This window comes from Arachis ipaensis, chromosome B4 (genome assembly GCF_059453495.1).
Source record: "Arachis ipaensis isolate K30076 ecotype BB chromosome B4, ASM5945349v1, whole genome shotgun sequence".
Lineage (NCBI taxonomy): Eukaryota > Viridiplantae > Streptophyta > Magnoliopsida > Fabales > Fabaceae > Arachis > Arachis ipaensis.
In genome coordinates this window covers 13,978,003-13,987,648 of record NC_142439.1, presented here as the reverse complement: position 1 = coordinate 13,987,648, position 9,646 = coordinate 13,978,003, and the positions used below count along the sequence as shown (strand labels likewise).

At 27.6% G+C, this 9,646-nt stretch overlaps 1 long non-coding RNA gene across 1 annotated transcript; it reads left to right on the top strand.

Annotated features, from left to right (window-relative positions):
* The first annotated feature begins 2,524 nt into the window (after positions 1-2,524).
* LOC107638880 (uncharacterized) lies at positions 2,525-3,821 on the top strand. The gene is made up of 2 exons (XR_001619884.3): positions 2,525-2,670; positions 3,004-3,821. It is a non-coding gene; the product is annotated as an uncharacterized LOC107638880 (long non-coding RNA).
* Positions 3,822-9,646: the final 5,825 nt, after the last annotated feature.

Below are 9,646 nucleotides of genomic sequence, written 5' to 3'. Positions count from 1 at the left end.
TTACGTGAAGGCATGTCAAGCACCCTCACTACCATATCTAATTTAACCTCTTTCCTTTAGGCTAGACGAAAGAGGTCGGAGATGGTAGTGAGAATACTTGAAGTGCTTTCAGTCTAGCTCATTTATACACAACCGAAAACGTGTATTTTATAAGAATCGAAAAAAAAAACGTGTATTTTAATTCTTGATTTCTTGTTAAAAATACATATCTTTAGATGAAAAATATATCTAATCAATCATATAATTCTTTTTTTATAATAACATACTTATATATTATAAAATTTATCAATGCTAAACTATTATAGAAAAAAATTATATAATTAAAATTAAAATCTTAAAATTTTTTATAAAAGTACTTATATTTAAATGATATGTGAAAAAATAGAATTAAATTAGTGCATTCAAAAATATTGAGAATTTTGAATTTTTTAAAAAAATGAGAAAACATTGATGAAGAGGCTAATTTGGTTCAAGACTAAAATAGTCACTTAATGCAAAGTGAGGGACTAATTTGATGCATGTATAATGATGACATAATGAATGATATATGGACGAATACTATTGCGACACGTGACACAAACTGACATGTGACCAAATAGCATGATGACACATAGCACAACCATCCACGTCAGTATGCCACGTGTCACTGGTTAATACATCATCATATTATTACACGTAGCCAAATTATGGAGTGACACATTTTGTTAATAGTCTACGTTATCAAGCCATGTCATCACGTCGTAAATAAAAAATAGATCAGAGACTTACGTGATGTACTTTTTTGTCAATCTCAAAAACATAATTGATACAATTAAAATCGCAAAAATAATTTTAATTTGGCCCACAACGCCAATTTTAGAGACCATTTTAAGATTTAATTTTAAGTACTAATACTACCGTGAGTCCAGGAGTATTAGATAGAAAATAGACCTTACTTGTTTTATGTTTGGAGTTATTATTATTATTATTATTATTATTATTATTATTATTATTATTAGGATAACATCTAAATTAATCTCTTGAAATTTCATATAAAATATCTTAATTTTTAACAAATTTTTATGTTTTAGAAATTTTTAAGAATTATTTTCGTTAAACAAATTGGTCCATCCATTATTTTAAAAAGAGAATAATTTATTTTATAATAATATTTTTAAGATTTAATTATTTTATAATAAATTTATTAAAATTTTATTTAATTAACACATATTAAAAACCTGACTGATATAAACAGAAAAATTAATCTGTCTAACAAAAATAATTTTCAAAAATTTTTAGAAAATAAAAGTTTGTTGAAAATTAAAATACTTGATTTAAAATTCAGTAATTTATATTATTGTTATTATCTATCATTATTGAAGTGAGGCGAAATGGCAAAGTGTTTCCAATTTGATAGGGTATTAATATAAGTAGTAATCTGCAATGGTGAGTGTGAAACATGGAGGCAGAAAATTGGGAGTTTTGGGAATGCACACGAGCAAGTGAAAACACTCATGACTCCTCATGACTCATCAACCACACTCACATGGCGTACACAAAAAGCACAAGGCCCCTTTAGTCCTCCATTTGTACGGACGTGGCCATAACTGCAACACTAAATGTTAAATATCTTTTTTTTTAATTATTTTTTTTAATTTCTCAATAATAATATGTATTATATTATTACTCTAGTGCTCAATCGCACTGTGCATTATTATCACGTCGTTAAAAACTAATTAAATATGGCATTGATAATTGATTAGTTCTTAAATAAAAAGAAGGTAAAATATATTTTTTTATCTTTAATGTTTGTGATTTTTTTTAAAATATTTCTAATGTTTAATTGTATTTAATTTTGTCTTTAATATTTTTGGTTTGTATTAAAATTATTTTTGTATGTTAATTCCATTTGAAATGTTAGGGCCAAAATTGAAAACGTTAATGACAAAATTGAATAAATAAAAAATCTTAAAAATAAAATTGAATAAAATTAAACGTTAGGACTATTTTTAAAAATAATTACAAATCTTAAAGACAAAATACATACTTTACTCTAAAAAAATATATATATATGATCAAAAAGATCTTAAGTGGTGTAATTAAAAAATAAATATAAAATAATTATTTATATTATTTAATATGTAATATTTTAGGTCAAATTAATTAAATCGTTATAATTAAAAAATAATCAGCTTGTACTTATAATTATAAAATTCAAAATATTATTTTGACTTATAAACTATTTTTTATTTTAAAAATGATTAATTTCAATTATAATTTATTTTTCGATTTTTACCCAAGCATCATTGTTTTCGAGAAAAAGACCTTTTCGTACAGTATGTTATTGTAATAATGCATTCATGCACTAACTTTGCTGTTCCCAAACTTTTATACTCCTCCAAAAGTGGGCCATGGTGACGTCATCAGGCCCATGAGTTAGATCTTTCTGGGCCGTGGACCTGTCAGGTCCAATAAGGAAAGCCCACTTTCCACCTTATGCAACCTTTTTATGTCCTTATAAGCCTCTTCATTCCCCTGATTTCCCTATAACCTTACCGTAACCATAACCTCTCTCATATTCTCTCTCTCTCTCTCTCTCTCTAGCTTCTTTTTCTTTCCCTCTCTTGACATAGGAGGAGGGAGAACCAAACGGGGTCTCAAAGATGAAACCAAAAGATGAGTTTATTAAAGGTAAATAATGTTAAAGAATTCTATAATAATAACAATATCTTTATTATGGTATATATATATATATATATATGTTGAACCTTTTTTTTAAATAAATGTGTGTAATTCATGTTAAAAGCTTAAAAGGCGTATCTTTATACTAGCTTTTTTCAGTATGATGATCATTATTACTGTGAACTGAAGCTACTATTTACTTTATAGCATAATAGAAGAAGATATATTCTCTTAGCTTGTGATTTTATTTTGTTCTCTCATTTTGCTTTTTATCTAAATCTAAAGCTGGCTAACTTAGCTTCTGTTCCTGCCATTATTCTTCTTCATTCTCTGATGATGCAGGTCCCTACAAGGGTTTTTTCATGCATGTGAAGGCCTCCATGGTCAACCCCTTGAGAATTGTTGTTGAAAGCTGTGACCAAAAGGAAGCCATGAGTAGTGGCTCTGAAATGCTGGCAGCTACGGCAGCAGCGGCCGCAGACACTTCACTCTAATAATCGGGTGCTATCCTACCTGAGCTTTTTAAAAGTATACATTTTTTGTTGTTTAATTTCTACCACCATACCCCTTCCTCTTATGTTTTCTTTGTTTCTCCTCAGCGTCTTCTTGACCTTGTAAGACCTTTTCTTGACCTTGTAAGACCTCCCGCCTTGTTCGCTATCTTTGTTTCGTCTTCCTGGACAGACACTATATCAGAATCTAGTGATATAGAGTCTCGTCTTGGCCCTTCCTCGTTACCGCCCAACTCATCCTCTCCTTCCTTGTCTATCCCTCCTGAGCTATTCCAATTCTCGCCAAGCGCATGCAACATACAGCTTTGGTGCTTGAAGTTGAAGACACAATTAATCGAGTTGAATTGAAACGTGGTCCTTATTATTAACTAAGGGTATAGTAGTAAATAAAGAAAAGAAAAGTGGAAAGGGCATTATTGTGGCAATGAATTAGGCTTTTGTATGATTGTGGGCAGAATATTTATGCTGTGGTTGTTGCAGGGGATCAGTTTCAATTCGTTGTTGTTTTATGTGTTGTTTGGCTGAGAAAGTGAGTGTGTGTGTGTGTATGTAAATATTATTATTCTTTTAGATCTAAGCTTAGAGTCTGCCCCTCGTGACTGCTCTCCAATGTACAAATATCCACTGTATTATTGGACTTATCTCTCTGTCTCTCTCTTTCTTTTCCAATTTCTCTAAATAATAATAATATCCACTGCTCATATGTATACTCAAATATAAATTAACTAATAATCTCGATAATTCCCTGATGTTTCCCTATCAAGTTGATTTGTTGTGTTTTCTTCTTTTATACAAGACAAGTAAGATAAATGTGATGAGCAAACTCAATTTGGCACTATACATGTGCCCTAACCCCCATTCCCTGCCATCCAATGTTACATTTTATTATTGCTCCAATTAAATCAAAACCCTAAATTTCATCATTTCCCTATTCCTCCCTTTCACCCATTTCCTTTCATGTAGCAGGCCAAGGACAATCATATTCGGATACAATACAACCTCATCAGCCCATAGGGGAATATTACTCCTTCATTCTTTCTTTGGGCAGCGACAGTGACCTATTTCCCCCATTTTCAACCATATTAATTAATCATCGTGTTATTGAAAACTAATTAATTGCACTTATTAATATTAAATACATAATTAATGGAATGAGAATCATAGATTCTTTTATTTTAGTACACACAGTAAATATGAAAAATTATATATATTCTCTTTCAATTATAAATTAGTTATTATATATGGATGAGATTCTGCTATATTGTAGATTGCGAATTTGTCGGCATCAAAAGTTAAAATAAAATATATTAAAAAATTTGAGAAGCGAATAATAATATTAATAATAAGGTGAAAAAAATAAAATAAGTTTTACTGTGTTTATAAATAAACCATTATATATGATGAATTTGAGACTGCCTAACAGATTGTTGCTATCAATCATCTATATATGGCAGCCCTACCCTATTAAGATGACAAGTGTAGACAGTGATCTTTCTTTGTATTTATGCTTTACCGCATGATATTCCTAAGTGGGATGCATATGATGGATTTAGTGTATCAATTCTCATTTTGGTTTCTCATCTTTCACCCTTTATTTTTTATTTTTATTTTTGGAATTGATAATCTAATTCATTGCAATTTAAGTTCGTTTCGTATTTATAATAAACAAGATTTGTAGGGTTTAGACCTTAGAATTAGAAGTAACGTGGATAAATAGTATATGCTAATAATAGAAAAGATTTGACACTATGTGCTTTAATTTGATTTGAAAAATGAATTTGTCTGTTGCTTATAGTAACTCACTAGAGCTCTCTATCCCATACATTTTACCACATAATTTTAGGAACAAATTTCTAATGATGAAACATTTCTATTGTATTCACGCTAAAAAAAAAAAATAGTAAATTATTGATAGATTTATTGACAGATTTTAATTTTTTACCGACAGATTTTTTTTATTATTAACGGATTTATCAATGAATTTTGTTCGTCAGTAAAAATCTCATCGATAATGATTTATTGACGGATTTTGATTTTTGTCGGTAATTTATAGACGAATTTTTATTTCTTTAATAATTGCCTTATAGATTTAGCCAAAATCATTAGAATTCTGACAAATTTTCCGTCGCTAATTAACATTGTCATCTCATTTATATAAACATAAACTAGTATAGCAAAAATAGATTGTGTATTGATAAATTATTGTATTTCACTTTGGAGAGGTAAATATAGGGTTCAATAAGGGCTATTTTTAATATATATCATTCAGAATAATATATAGTATAGGGATAAGATAGAAATTCTCCAGGATCCAGCAAATGAAATATGTAATGTGTGGCACATATGAAGTATGAGAGAATAATTGTGAGGCCTGCATGCAGTTATACGGAACTGTCAAAAGGTAAAATAATTATAGTAACATGAAGTTAAAAAAAATGCTACTAAAGGTATAAGCAATACAACTGGTTTACATTTTTTAAGTATCACAAAAGGGGTCAGAGATATGTGACTACTACTTCTTGCACAAAATGATGATGTCTCCGAATGGGACATTCAAAAGTTAAATGCCTTTCTCTTGTGTATATAATTGCATGTACATCAATTAGTATATGCATTCAGTAAAAAAAAAAAAAAGTATATGCATTTTTAAAAATATAATGTATGCTTGCTACTTCTAAAATCTAAAGATATGTTTAATTTGTATTTTTATTTTTTAATTTTATAATTTTGTGAAAAAAATAGAAGATGAAAATAAAAAATAAAATTTTATTGTTTATATTGTTTTTTTTTCTTTTACAAAATTTAAAAAAACAAAAAATATTAAAAATAAAGACAAAAAATAAAAATACAAACTAAATACACACTAAGAGAATGTTTGATTTGTATTTTTAATAATTTTTTATTTTTAATGTTTGATTTGTATTTTTAATAATTTTTTATTTTTAAAATTTTGTAAAGAAAAAATAAAAATACTAAATCATGCTTTTTATTTTTACCTTTTATTTTTTTCTTTTTTTCTCTAAAATTTAAAAATACTAAAAAAAAATTAAAAAATGGAAACACAAAAACACCCTAATATTTTTAATTAATGGTAGGTTCCATAAATTTAAACCTTTTCTCAACATGATATATATCTAATATTTAAAAGTGGGTTCAAATATCAAGATTGATGTATTTACATATAACCCTAACCCCACATGAGGGGGAAGAGAAAGAAAAGGGGGGGGGGGGGGTTCACCTTTTAACATTTTGTTTTTATTTTTAAAATTTATATATTTAATTAGTAGTTCGTGCATGGTAATATGGGGGGTGACAACAAAAAGGGCGAGGCTTGAAATTTAGGTATAGAGTGAGCATATATATACCTCACATATTCCTTTTGAGGTCTTTTTTCATTTGGTACTACCAGCATTGGCCCCATCTTGGTCAAACCTTTTTCCACCTTTAGGTTACATAAGAACATGGCTCTTTCATTAGGTTTTACTTTTGTTTATTATCATTCCATTCAATGCCCTTTCAAAAGTAAGGAAATAACCTCTCAATAATTCCCTCATGGGAAGGGGCAAATTAATTAATAATGATTTTTCTAAGTAGTAGAATTATTTTAAACACTAAGAATTGACTTGAATCATGAAAGATATGAAGTCTTAAATTTAATTAATTCTATCTATATAGTACTTACTCATGTTCTAAAAAGTTTAATTAAAAGACTAGAACAAATTTACATTGCCGACATGTTATATAATAAATTATATATAACAAATGACTACTTAATTTATCTTTTAGGATATATTACCAGAAATATTAGGGAGATAATAAAATAATAATTTAAAATTATCTTATTTAATTTAATATTTATAATTTTATATGTATAATATATACACTTATTAGGTTGATAATTATAAATAATACAAAATAAAATAATTTTGTGTTATTTTAGATTGATTTTTTATTATCTTTTAAATATTTTTATAAATTTTTCTATCAATTAATTTAATTAAAATAAAACATAAAGAAACAATTTTTAGCTAGTTAATATGAGTAAATTTTAGAGTTTAGATTTAAAATCTAAAATATAAAATTAAAGATAAATAAAATAATTTTAAAAAATAACTAAGTTTAACTGGAAAAAAAATTAATTCCCTAACATATTTCTCTTTAAGTAATTACGTTGTGATTGTGTATTGGTTGATTTGACTTTCAATGTTTTTCTCCAAATCTGGATCTTTCTATATCTAATAACGAATATCTTTGTTTTTTGTACTTATATATCTGAGACATTATCAATACAAATTAAAGCCTTTGAACCATTAGATATAAACTCTCTTTTTCCTTTTTCTTTCGTCGTTACATACATCATTTTCTCACAAACCCTGTCCCTTGGATTTTACTTTCTAGGTATTATCTAAGAATTCAAAAGAATTGCACTATGAAACTTTGCGAAAGTGATGATTCATTCATTTATGGGCTTCATTTTACTTAAATTAATTACTACAAGTGAGAAGCTGAGTGCAATTATAATAATAATTTCCTTTTCTCTTTTTTTTTTATTTTTTTTGTTGAAATAATCCATTTTATACTTGGCTAAAAATAAGTTATTGCATGATATGAATGAATATAACTCCAAATATATAATGACAACAATATACAGTTACTTATTATTTTTTTTTATCTTAATGTATAATGACATTTTCCCATGGGAGGTCCAGAACTGAACTAGTATTAAAAATTAGGAAAGTCTAGGAGCCAGCAACTTTTTTAAATTCTGTTCAATATGTAACTAGCAAAGAAAAGTGAGTCATAAAATTTCACACCAATCTTACACCATTAAAATCATCATTAATGGTTATTTGATGGTTACAAATCACAAAAATTGCTGACCCCTAGCACTCCTCTTACAAATTATTTCTGTCGAATAAAAATTACTCACATGTCAGCAATTAATTAAATAACTTGAGAAGTGAAAAGAGATATATAAATTAAAGAAAATTAATTGAAGGTGTATATTGTGAGCAGTTTTGTAACCTTTATTTTTGCATGTCTTTTATTTCTTCTTCGTCCGAGATTGTAGCTGAAGCAAGCTGCCGGCGTTGAAATTTCGTCCCAAAATCTTTATTGTGGATGAATTAATTGGGGTGGGGAATATTTGTTTAAAAAGCTTTCTTATTTTTTGATTTTTTTTTCTTTAAAGATGTTTATTGTGTGTATGAAGAAGAGAAATGATGTTGGCGATATGGTTTAGTGAATGGGCATGGGTGCTATAATCGCGGAGAAGAAAACGATAGATGTTGGTGGACGGTGTTTGTGGACCACTTAACATATTAAAGACCAACATAATAACACTTCAACTACAACCGCTACTTTCCTTCATTTTAAATGCCCACTCTTCAACCAACTTTATTTTATGGTAAAAACTCAGGTGAAGTCGACTTCACATGAAGTTGATACCTGAGAGCCGTTAAATGATTTAGTTGGTTTGACTAAATTTTTATCTAACGGCTCTCAGGTATCAATTTCACGTGAAGTCGACTGCACTTGAGTTTCCACCTTATTTTATAGAATAGTTAACTTACTCGTTCGTTTAAATAATTGTCAAAAATAACTTTTAAATGAAACTCACGATAAATTAGTCATTGATTTTTGGATTGAAAATTAAAATACCATAGAAAAGGCAACTACTTAAATAAAAATGATAAAAATATCTTCTCATAAAGATGTTTTGTTTAAAAGTGTGATTTATTTATTTAGTCATATTTTAAACAAAGATAACACTTTTATAACGTAACAAATTCTAACTATATAATCTATCATCCAATCCTAAAAAAAAAATATTTTCATATAAAGACAATTATAAAATTTTCATTGTAGACTTGTAGTATTAAAAAAAAATCCACTATTCTTATTTAAAAGTATGTCTAGTTTTTTTTTAATGTTTTAGTTTTTGGAATTTTATAAAAAATAGAAAATAAAAATAAAATTAAAAACCAAACCAGTTCATTATTATTATTATTAATAAATAGTGTGTATGTATATTGAACCAAAAATTAATGAAAATTGGTGGTAGGATTTTTTTTTTTTTTTTATCTTTTGGGTCTTGAATTGTGTAGGACACTAGGACTGTGGGATTGATGTATTTCTGTATTTTCAATTCTTTTTTTGGTAAGGAATGAATATGGATCATGAATTCGTGGTTATGTCAAGTGAGCTATGGTCATCCGTTTACTTTGTTGCCGAAAGGGGCCCTTTCAATTATGGGCCTTATCGACGAAATCTCTAATCTCAAATGGGGTTGTGTAGTTTAGTCCAAAAAAAAAAAAATGGGGTTGTGTAGTTATGTATTGGCTTTTATCCTAACACTTGCAAATTACAATTTGCCACTTGTGGTGGATGCATAACATTATTCCTACAACAAAAATAAATAAATAAATAAATAAACAGAGTAGCCGACTGATATCTAGATGCATGTAATTAAT